The sequence below is a fragment of the Oncorhynchus gorbuscha genome, linkage group LG04 (genome assembly GCF_021184085.1).
Source record: "Oncorhynchus gorbuscha isolate QuinsamMale2020 ecotype Even-year linkage group LG04, OgorEven_v1.0, whole genome shotgun sequence".
Taxonomy (NCBI): Eukaryota; Metazoa; Chordata; class Actinopteri; order Salmoniformes; family Salmonidae; genus Oncorhynchus; species Oncorhynchus gorbuscha.
The window spans coordinates 85,799,979-85,812,568 of record NC_060176.1 but is presented as its reverse complement, the minus strand read 5'-3'; positions in this window follow the sequence as shown (position 1 = coordinate 85,812,568).

Below are 12,590 nucleotides of genomic sequence, written 5' to 3'. Positions count from 1 at the left end.
AACAACAAGCTCCTCTCCTATCCAACTAGGAACTACACAATAACACTGATCTAGGTCTGATGAACAACAAGCTCCTCTCCTATCCAACTAGGAACTACACAATAACACTGATCTAGGTCTGGGTGAACAACAAGCTCCTCTGGTGTGAACTAGGAACTCTGGTAACACTGATCTAGGTCTGGGTTGTCTGGTGTGACTGGATTGTCTGGTGTGACTGGATTGTCTGGTGTGACTGGGTTGTCTGGTGTGACTGGATTGTCTGGTGTGACTGGATTGTCTGGTGTGACTGGATTGTCTGGTGTGACTGGATTGTCTGGTGTGACTGGATTGTCTGGTGTGACTGGATTGTCTGGTGTGACTGGATTGTCTGGTGTGGGAGGGAGACTCTGGCGGATCCAGACTGGAGGGAGACTCTGGCGGATCCAGACTGGAGGGAGACTCTGGTGGATCCAGACTGGATTGTCTGGTGGATCCAGACTGGAGGGTCTGGTGGATCCAGACTGGAGGGAGACTTGTCTGGATCCAGACTGGAGGGAGACTCTGGCGGATCCAGACTGGAGGGAGACTCTGGCGGATCCAGACTGGAGGGAGACTCTGGCGGATCCAGACTGGAGGGAGACTCTGGCGGATCCAGACTGGAGGGAGACTCTGGCGGATCCAGACTGGAGGGAGACTCTGGCGGATCCAGACTGGAGGGAGACTCTGGCGGATCCAGACTGGAGGGAGACTCTGGCGGATCCAGACTGGAGGGAGACTCTGGCGGATCCAGACTGGAGGGAGACTCTGGCGGATCCAGACTGGAGGGAGACTCTGGCGGATCCAGACTGGAGGGAGACTCTGGCGGATCCAGACTGGAGGGAGACTCTGGCGGATCCAGACTGGAGGGAGACTCTGGCGGATCCAGACTGGAGGGAGACTCTGGCGGATCCAGACTGGAGGGAGACTCTGGCGGATCCAGACTGGAGGGAGACTCTGGCGGATCCAGACTGGAGGGAGACTCTGGCGGATCCAGACTGGAGGGAGACTCTGGCGGATCCAGACTGGAGGGAGACTCTGGCGGATCCAGACTGGAGGGAGACTCTGGCGGATCCAGACTGCGACCCTTCGTAGGAGGTTCCGGACTGCGACCCGTCGTAGGAGGTATCCGGTCTGTAGACTATCGCCGGACACTCTGGACTGGGTACTGTTGCCGGACGCTCTGGACTGGGTACTGGCACTGGACGCTCTGGACTGGCGAGGCGCACTGTAGGCCTGGTACTTGGTGCCGGCACTGGTGGTACCGGGCTGGAGACACGCACCTTAGGGCGAGTGCGGGGAGGAGGCACCGGACGTACTGGGCTGTGGAGGCGTACTGAAGGTCTGGAGTGTAGAGCTGACCCAACCCATCCTGGCTGGATGGTTATACTTGTCCTGCAAATGCAGGGTGCTGGCACAGGACGCACAGGGCTGTGCAGACTCACAGTACGCAGAGTCGGCGTAGGATATCCTGGTCCATGGAGGTATACTGGAGACCAGGAGGGCTGAGCCGGCACCCTCCTTCCTGGCTGGATGCTCAGTCTAGCCCGGCCAATGCGAGGAGCTGGAATATAGTGCACCGGGCTAGAAATGCACACTGGAGACACCGTGCACATCTCTGCATAACACGGTGCCTGAGCAGTTACACGCTCCCCAAAGTAAGCACGAAAAGTTGGCTCAGGTCTCCTACCTGACTTAGCCAATCTCCTTGTGTGCCACCCCCCAAAAAAAATAATTGGAGCTGTCTCTCGGGCTTCCGTGCTAGCCGTGTACCCTTATATCGTCACCGTTCCTCCATTCTCCTGTATCCCTCCTCGCACTGTTCCATCGAATCCCAGGCGGGCACTGGCACTCTCTCTGGATCGATCGACCACCTCTATCTCCTCCCAGGTTGTTACCAACTCATCTTTCTCCCGGGTCCATTCTTCCCCAAAGCGCTGTTCCTCCTTATCACGCTGCTTGGTCCTTTTACGGTGGGTTATTCTGTCACGTTCGTTGAATGGAGGAGACCAAGGCACAGCGTGATGTGAATACATGTTACTTTAATGACGACGCAGAAACACATAAACAAACTACAAAACAACAAAACGAACGTGAAGCTAAATATAGTGCTGACACGGGCAACTAACACATAGACAATAACCCACGAAATACCCAAAGAAGATGGCTGCCTAAATATGGTTCCCAATCAGAGACAACGATAAACAGCTGCCTCTAATTGAGAACCAATCTAGGCAACCATAGACATACATAAACACCTAGATGGTAAACAACCACATAAACCTACAAAACCCCTAGACAGTACAAAAACACATACATCACCCATGACACACCCTGACCTAACCAAAATATATAAAGAAAGCAAAGAATACTAAGTTCAGGGCATGACAACTGGAGCTTTAGAGAAACAGTCAGTAATATACTGGAGCTGTAGAGAAACAGCCAGTAATATACTGGAGATACTCTCTGTTGTAGAGAAACAGTCAGTAATATACTGGAGCTGTAGAGAAACAGTCAGTAATATACTGGAGATACTCTCTGTTGTAGAGAAACAGTCAGTAATATACTGGAGCTGTAGAGAAACAGTCAGTAATATACTGGAGCTGTAGAGAAACAGTCAGTAATATACTGGAGCTGTAGAGAAACAGTCAGTAATATACTGGAGCTGTAGAGAAACAGTCAGTAATATACTGGAGCTGTAGAGAAACAGTCAGTAATATACTGGAGCTATAGAGAAACAGTCAGTAATGTACTGGAGCTGTAGAGACACAGTCAGTAATGTACTGGAGCTGTAGATAAACAGTCAGTAATGTACTGGAGCTGTAGAGAAACAGTCAGTAATGTACTGGAGCTGTTGAGAAACAGTCAGTAATGTACTGGAGCTGTTGAGAAACAGTCAGTACAGTAATGTACTGGAGCTGTAGAGAAACAGTCAGTACAGTAATGTACTGGAGCTGTAGAGAAACAGTCAGTAATATAATGGAGCTGTAGAGAAACCGCCAGCTGGGTTCTCAGTACATCACACAGACCGGAATAAAGAACTCTCTGGGAAGAAGAAAGGGGGTGGTGTATGTTTCATGATTCCTAGTTTCTACTTCCGGCGCCGACAGAGATGGCCGCCTCGCTTCGCGTTCCTAGGAAACTATGCAGTTTTTTGTTTTTTTACGTGTTATTTCTTACATTAGTACCCCAGGTCATCTTAGGTTTCATTACATACAGTCGAGAAGAACTACTGAATATAAGATCAGAGTCAACTCACCATCAGTACGACCAAGAATATGTTTTCCGCGACGCGGATCCTGTGTTCTGCCTTACAAACAGGACAACGGAATGGATCGCATGCAGCGACCCAAGAAAACGACTCCGAAAAAGAGGGAAACGAGGCGGTCTTCTGGTCAGACTCAGGACACGGGCACATCGCGCACCACTCCCCAGCATTCTTCTTGCCAATGTCCAGTCTCTTGACAACAAGGTTTACGAAATCCGAGCAAGGGTGGCATTCCAGAGGGACATCAGAGACTGCAACGTTCTCTGCTTCACGGAAACATGGCTCACTGGAGAGACGCTATCCGATGCGGTGCAGCCAACGGGTTTCTCCACGCATCGCGCCGACAGAAACAAACATCTTTCTGGTAAGAAGAGTGGCGGGGGCGTATGCCTCATGACTAACGAGACATGGTGTGATGAAGGAAACATACAGGATCTCAAATCCTTCTGTTCACCTGATTTAGAATTCCTCACAATCAAATGTAGACCGCATTATCTTCCAAGAGAATTCTCTTTGATTATAATCACAGCCGTATATATCCCCCCCCAAGCAGACACATCGATGGCTCTGAACGAACTTTATTTAACTCTTTGCAAACTGGAAACCATTTATCCGGAGGCTGCATTCATTGTAGCTGGGGATTTTAACAAAGCTAATCTGAAAACAAGACTCCCTAAATTTTATCAGCATATCGATTGCGCAACCAGGGGTGGTAAAACCTTGGATCATTGTTACCCTAACTTCCGCGACGCATATAAGGCCCTGCCCCGCCTCTCTTTCGGAAAAGCTGACCACGACTCCATTTTGCTGATCCCTGCCTACAGGCAGAAACTCAGAGGCCCCCACGCTGAGGTCTGTCCAACGCTGGTCAGACCAAGCTGACTCCACACTCCAAGACTGCTTCCATCACGTGGACTGGGACATGTTTCGTATTGCGTCAGATAAAAATATTGACGAATACGCTGATTCGGTGTGCAAGTTCATTAGAACGTGCATCGAAGATGTCGTTCCCATAGCAACGATAAAAACATTCCCTAACCAGAAACCGTGGATTGATGGCAGCATTCGCGTGAAACTGAATGCGCGAACCACTGCTTTTAATCAGGGCAAGGTGTCTGGCAACATGACCGAATACAAACAGTGCAGCTATTCCCTCCGCAAGGCTATTAAACAAGCTAAGCGTCAGTACAGAGACAAAGTGGAATCTCAATTCAATGGCTCAGACACAAGAGGCATGTGGCAGGGTCTACAGTCAATCACGGACTACAAGATGAAATCCAGCCCAGTCACGGACCAGGATGTCTTGCTCCCAGGCAGACTAAATAACTTTTTTGCCCGCTTTGAGGACAATACCGTGCCACTGACACGGCCTGCAACGAAAACATGCGGTCTCTCCTTCACTGCAGCCGAGGTGAGTAAGACATTTAAACGTGTTAACCCTCGCAAGGCTGCAGGCCCAGACGGCATCCCCAGCCGCGCCCTCAGAGCATGTGCAGACCAGCTGGCCGGTGTGTTTACGGACATATTCAATCAATCCCTATACCAGTCTGCTGTTCCCACATGCTTCAAGAGGGCCACCATTGTTCCTGTTCCCAAGAAAGCTAAGGTAACTGAGCTAAATGACTACCGCCCCGTAGCACTCACTTCCGTCATCATGAAGTGCTTTGAGAGACTAGTCAAGGACCATATCACCTCCACCCTACCTGACACCCTAGACCCACTCCAATTTGCTTACCGCCCAAATAGGTCAACAGGCGATGCAATCTCAACCACACTGCACACTGCCCTAACCCACCTGGACAAGAGGAATACCTATGTGAGAATGCTGTTCTTCGACTACAGCTTGGCATTCAACACCATAGTACCCTCCAAGCTCGTCATCAAGCTCGAGACCCTGGGTCTCGACCCCGCCCTGTGCAACTGGGTACTGGACTTCCTGACGGGCCGCCCCCAGGTGGTGAGGGTAGGCAACAACATCTCCTCCCCGCTGATCCTCAACACGGGGGCCCCACAAGGGTGCGTTCTGAGCCCTCTCCTGTACTCCCTGTTCACCCACGACTGCGTGGCCACGCACGCCTCCAACTCAATCATCAAGTTTGCGGACGACACAACAGTGGTAGGCTTGATTACCAACAACGACAAGACGTCCTACAGGGAGGAGGTGAGGGCCCTCGGAGTGTGGTGTCAGGAAAATAGCCTCACACTCAACGTCAACAAAACTAAGGAGATGATTGTGGACTTCAGGAAACAGCAGAGGGAACACCCCCCTATCCACATCGATGGAACAGTAGTGGAGAGGGTAGCAAGTTTTAAGTTCCTCGGCATACACATCACAGACAAACTGAATTGGTCCACTCACACTGACAGCGTCGTGAAGAAGGTGAAGTAGCGCCTCTTCAACCTCAGGAGGCTGAAGAAATTTGGCTTGTCACCAAAAACACTCACAAACTTCTACAGATGCACAATCGAGAGCATCCTGGCGGGCTGTATCACCGCCTGGTACGGCAACTGCTCCGCCCTCAACCGTAAGGCTCTCCAGAGGGTAGTGAGGTCTGCACAACGCATCACCGGGGGCAAACTACCTGCCCTCCAGGACACCTACACCACCCGATGTTACAGGAAGGCCATAAAGATCATCAAGGACATCAACCACCCGAACCACTGCCTGTTCACCCCGCTATCATCCAGAAGGCGAGGTCAGTACAGGTGCATCAAAGCTGGGACCGAGAGACTGAAAAACAGCTTCTATCTCAAGGCCATCAGACTGTTAAACAGCCACCACTAACATTGAGTGGCTGCTGCCAACACACTGTCATTGACACTGACCCAACTCCAGCCACTTTAATAATGGGAATTGATGGGGAATGATGTAAATATATCACTAGCCACTTTAAACAATGCTACCTTATATAATGTTACTTACCCTACATTATTCATCTCATATGCATACGTATATACTGTACTCTACATCATCGACTGCATCCTTATGTAATACATGTATCACTAGCCACTTTAACTATGCCACTTTGTTTACTTTGTCTACATACTCATCTCATATGTATATACTGTACTCGATACCATCTACTGTATGCTGCTCTGTACCATCACTCATTCATATATCCTTATGTACATATTCTTTATCCCCTTACACTGTGTATAAGACAGTAGTTTTGGAATTGTTAGTTAGATTACTTGTTGGTTATCACTGCATTGTCGGAACTAGAAGCACAAGCATTTCGCTACACTCGCATTAACATCTGCTAACCATGTGTATGTGACAAATAAAATTTGATTTGATTTGATTTGTGTGATTGTAATAACGTACAGGAACTCAAGTATTTTTGTTCACCCGACCTAGAACATCTCACAATCAAAGGCCGACCGTATTACCTCTATTTCCTACACTAGACTTTCTGTAACCCACATATCCTGAGGCCGCTTAAAAAAATAATAATATATATCTATATATATATATATATATATATATATATATATATATATATATATATATATATATATATATATATATATATATATATATATATATATATCTATATATCTATATATATATATATATATATATATATCTATATATATATATATATATATATACTGTATATATCTATAACTATATTTGTTACCTTTATTTAATTAGGCAAGTCAGTAAGAACAAATTCTTATTTACAATGACGGCCTACCCCAACCAAACCCAGACGATGCTGGGCCATTTGTGTGCCGCCCTATGGGACTCCCAATCACAGCCGGATGTGATTCAGCCTGAATTTGAACCAGGGACTGTATTTACGGTGGGTGGGGAGGAAAATGCTACCAAAGTTTTATCAACACATTACCTGTAGTACTCACTCTTCAAAAACTCTCAACCATTGTTACTCTCCCTTCCAGGATGGCTATGAGGCCCTCCCCCGCCCTAACTCTAACCCCAAACCTCCCTCACTAACCTCCCTAACTCTAACCCCCAACCTCCCTCCCTAACTCTAACCCCAAACCTCCCTCCCTAACTCTAACCCCTCAACCTCCCTCCCTAACTCTAACCCCTCAACCTCCCTCCCTAACTCTAACCCCGAACCTCCCTCCCTAACCTCCCTAACTCTAACCCCCATCCTCCTTCCCTGAACTCTAACCCCCCTCCCTAACTCTAACCTCCCTAACTCTAACCCCGAACCTCCCTCCCTAACCTCCCTAACTCTAACCCCGAACCTCCCTCCCTAACTCTAACCCTCAACCACCCTCCCTAACTCTAACCCTCAACCACCCTCCCTAACTCTAACCCACCATCTCAATCTTTCTACCTCTCCTCGACTATCTGTGATCTCCCCAACTACCCTCCCTCCGAAACTCTAACTACACACACACACACACACACACACACACACACACACACACACACACACACACACACACACACACACACACACACACACACACACACACACACACACACACACACACACACACACACACACACACACAAACAGATCAGTCATGGGCGGCAGCTGCTGTTGTCACTTACCGCAGGCCTCTCCCACTGGCCTCACAGCGGACATTCCTCTAGCCGGCTCAGTCAAGACAGATGTATCTTAATAATCTCAACATGTGCTGCATGGACAGAATGAGGGGGGAAAAACAATGTTGTTGTTTAGGTTAGCACACACGTATGACCAGGGGAGTGCTGTTCTGAGAACTGCACACTAGGTTCCCGCTTCCTAGGTGTCGAGTTTAGTTTATTCTTTATGGTGGTAACATGTCTATGTCTGCCTCTGTGGTTTACCCATCATACTCTCTGCCTCATGCTGTAACAGGAGAGGGCAGGTGAGTCCCTAAGGGGGTATGACCGAACAGACACAGAGCCCCTAGCAGGCATGCCGACGGTGCATCACATAGTTGGCCTCTGGTTGTGAGGTATTCTGCAGGAATGTGGAAGAGGATCTGTGTCAGGATGGAGGCCAACTGAGAGTAAGGAGGACATCACCGTGTAGCATAACTGTGTACACTCTCATACACACAAATAACTAGAATAACACACAACTAGAAGTGAGAAGAGACATGACAACTCTAGACGTGAGGAGAGGAGAGACATGACAACTCTAAACGTGAGGAGAGACATGACAACTCTAGACGTGAGGAGAGACATGACAACTCTAGACGTGAGGAGAGACATGACAACTCTAGACGTGAGGAGAGGAGAGACATGACAACTCTAGACGTGAGGAGAGACATGACAACTCTAGACGTGAGGAGAGACATGACAACTCTAGACGTGAGGAGAGGAGAGACATGACAACTCTAGACGTGAGGAGAGGAGAGACATGACAACTCTAGACGTGAGGAGAGACATGACAACTCTAGACGTGAGGAGAGACATGACAACTCTAGACGTGAGGAGAGACATGACAACTCTAGACGTGAGGAGAGACATGACAACTCTAGACGTGAGGAGAGACATGACAACTCTAGACGTGAGGAGAGACATGACAACTCTAGACGTGAGGAGAGACATGACAACTCTAGACGTGAGGAGAGACATGACAACTCTAGACGTGAGGAGAGACATGACAACTCTAGACGTGAGGAGAGACATGACAACTCTAGACGTGAGGAGAGACATGACAACTCTAGACGTGAGGAGAGACATGACAACTCTAGACGTGAGGAGAGATGACATGACATGACAGCTCTAGACGTGAGGAGAGACATGACAGCTCTAGACGTGAGGAGAGACATGACAACTCTAGACGTGAGGAGAGAGAGACATGACAACTCTAGACGTGAGGAGAGACATGACAACTCTAGACGTGAGGAGAGACATGAGGAACTCTAGACGGAAGGAAAGTCAGACAGGTTGTTTTTCTCTGTCTCTAGGAGAGACATCAACTCTAGACGTGAGGATCCTAAACAGGACAGACATGTTTTCTAGACTCTAGTCATCTCTAGAGGAGAGAGACATGAAACTGGACGTGAGGAGAGTTCATCTCTGTCTGACAACTCTAGAGTGAGGAGAGACATGAAACTGGACAGGTTGTTTTGACTCTGTCTCTAGTCACCTCTAGAGGAGAGAGACATAAACAGACAGGTTGTTTTTCTCTGTCTCTAGTCATCTCTAGAGGAGAAGATCCTAAACAGGAGAGGTTGTTTTTCTCTGTCTCTAGTCATCTCTAGAGGAGGGATCCTAAACAGGACAGGTTGACATCTCTGTCTCTAGTCATCTCTAGAGGAGAGGATCCTAAACTGGACAGGTTGTTTTTCTCTGTCTCTAGTCACCTCTAGAGGAGAGGATCCTAAACAGGACAGGTTGTTTTTCTCTGTCTCTAGTCATCTCTAGACGGAGAAGATCCTAAACAGGACAGGAGAGTTTTGACAACTCTCTAGTCATCGTAGAGGAGAGGATCCTAAACAGGACAGGTTGTTTTTCTCTAGTCGTGAGGAGAGACATGACAACTCTAGACGTGAGAGGATCCTAAACTGGACAGGTTGTTTTTCTCTGTCTCTAGTCATCTCTAGAGGAGAGATCCTAAACTGACAGGTTGTTTTCTCTGACGTGAGGAGAGACATGACAACTCTAGACGGAGAGAGACATGAAACTGGACAGGAGTTTTTCTCTGTCTCTAGTCATCTCTAGAGAGAGGATCCTAAACAGGAGAGGTTGTTTTTCTCTGTCTCTAGTCACCTCTAGAGTGAGAGGATCCTAAACAGGACAGGTTGTTTTTCAACTCTAGTCATCTCTGAGAGAGAGATGACAACTCTAGACTGGGAGAGACATGTTCATCTCTGTCTCTAGTCATCTCTAGAGGAGAGGATGACAACTCTAGACAGGACAGGTTGTTTTGACAACTCTGTCTGAGGAGTGACAACTCTAGACGTGAGAGGAGAGGATCATGACAACTCTAGGTTGTTTTTCTCTGAGACTATGTCATCTCTAGAGGAGAGGATCCTAAACAGGACAGGTTGTTTTTCTCTGTCTCTAGTCACTCTAGAGGAGAGGATCCTAAACTGGACAGGTTGTTCATCTCTGTCTCTAGTCATCTCTAGAGGAGAGATCCTAAACTGGACAGGTTGTTTTTCTCTGTCTCTAGTCACTCTAGAGGAGAGGATCCTAAACATGACAGGTTGTTCATCTCTGTCTCTAGTCACCTCTAGAGGAGAGGATCCTGAACAACAGGTTGTTTTTCTCTGTCTCTAGTCACCTCTAGAGGAGAGATCCTAAACATGGACAGGTTGTTTTTCAACTCTAGTCATCTCTAGAGGAGAGGATCATAAACTGGACAGGTTGTTTTTCTCTGTCTCTAGTCACCTCTAGAGGAGAGGATCCTAAACAGGACAGGTTGTTCATCTCTGTCTCTAGTCACCTCTAGAGGAGAGGATCCTAAACATGGACAGGTTGTTCATCTCTGTCTCTAGTCATCTCTAGAGGAGAGGATCCTAAACTGGACAGGTTGTTTTTCTCTGTCTCTAGTCATCTCTAGAGGAGAGGATCCTAAACTGGACAGGTTGTTCATCTCTGTCTCTAGTCATCTCTAGAGGAGAGGATCCTAAACTGGACAGGTTGTTTTTCTCTGTCTCTAGTCACCTCTAGAGGAGAGGATCCTAAACTGGACAGGTTGTTTTTCTCTGTCTCTAGTCATCTCTAGAGGAGAGGATCCTAAACAGGACAGGTTGTTTTTCTCTGTCTCTAGTCATCTCTAGAGGAGAGGATCCTAAACTGGACAGGTTGTTTTTCTCTGTCTCTAGTCATCTCTAGAGGAGAGGATCCTAAACAGGACAGGTTGTTTTTCTCTGTCTCTAGTCACCTCTAGAGGAGAGGATCCTAAACAGGACAGGTTGTTTTTCTCTGTCTCTAGTCATCTCTAGAGGAGAGGATCCTAAACTGGACAGGTTGTTCATCTCTGTCTCTAGTCATCTCTAGAGGAGAGGATCCTAAACAGGACAGGTTGTTTTTCTCTGTCTCTAGTCATCTCTAGAGGAGAGGATCCTAAACTGGACAGGTTGTTTTTCTCTGTCTCTAGTCATCTCTAGAGGAGAGGATCCTAAACAGGACAGGTTGTTTTTCTCTGTCTCTAGTCACCTCTAGAGGAGAGGATCCTAAACTGGACAGGTTGTTCATCTCTGTCTCTAGTCATCTCTAGAGGAGAGGATCCTAAACTGGACAGGTTGTTTTTCTCTGTCTCTAGTCACCTCTAGAGGAGAGGATCCTAAACAGGACAGGTTGTTTTTCTCTGTCTCTAGTCATCTCTAGAGGAGAGGATCCTAAACAGGACAGGTTGTTTTTCTCTGTCTCTAGTCACCTCTAGAGGAGAGGATCCTAAACTGGACAGGTTGTTTTTCTCTGTCTCTAGTCATCTCTAGAGGAGAGGATCCTAAACTGGACAGGTTGTTTTTCTCTGTCTCTAGTCACCTCTAGAGGAGAGGATCCTAAACAGGACAGGTTGTTCATCTCTGTCTCTAGTCACCTCTAGAGGAGAGGATCCTAAACTGGACAGGTTGTTTTCTCTGTCTCTAGTCATCTCTAGAGGAGAGGATCCTAAACAGGACAGGTTGTTTTTCTCTGTCTCTAGTCACCTCTAGAGGAGAGGATCCTAAACTGGACAGGTTGTTCATCTCTGTCTCTAGTCATCTCTAGAGGAGAGGATCCTAAACTGGACAGGTTGTTTTTCTCTGTCTCTAGTCACCTCTAGAGGAGAGGATCCTAAACTGGACAGGTTGTTTTTCTCTGTCTCTAGTCATCTCTAGAGGAGAGGATCCTAAACTGGACAGGTTGTTTTTCTCTGTCTCTAGTCATCTCTAGAGGAGAGGATCCTAAACTGGACAGGTTGTTTTTCTCTGTCTCTAGTCACCTCTAGAGGAGAGGATCCTAAACTGGACAGGTTGTTCATCTCTGTCTCTAGTCATCTCTAGAGGAGAGGATCCTAAACTGGACAGGTTGTTTTTCTCTGTCTCTAGTCACCTCTAGAGGAGAGGATCCTAAACAGGACAGGTTGTTTTTCTCTGTCTCTAGTCATCTCTAGAGGAGAGGATCCTAAACAGGACAGGTTGTTCATCTCTGTCTCTAGTCATCTCTAGAGGAGAGGATCCTTCCTAAACAGGACAGGTTGTTTTTCTCTGTCTCTAGTCATCTCTAGAGGAGAGGATCCTTCCTAAACAGGACAGGTTGTTCATCTCTGTCTCTAGTCATCTCTAGAGGAGAGGATCCTAAACTGGACAGGTTGTTTCTCTCTGTCTCTAGTCACCTGTAGAATAATGAGACAGTCTCTTCCTGATTGACCTGTTAACAGGATACTACGAACTCAGTTTC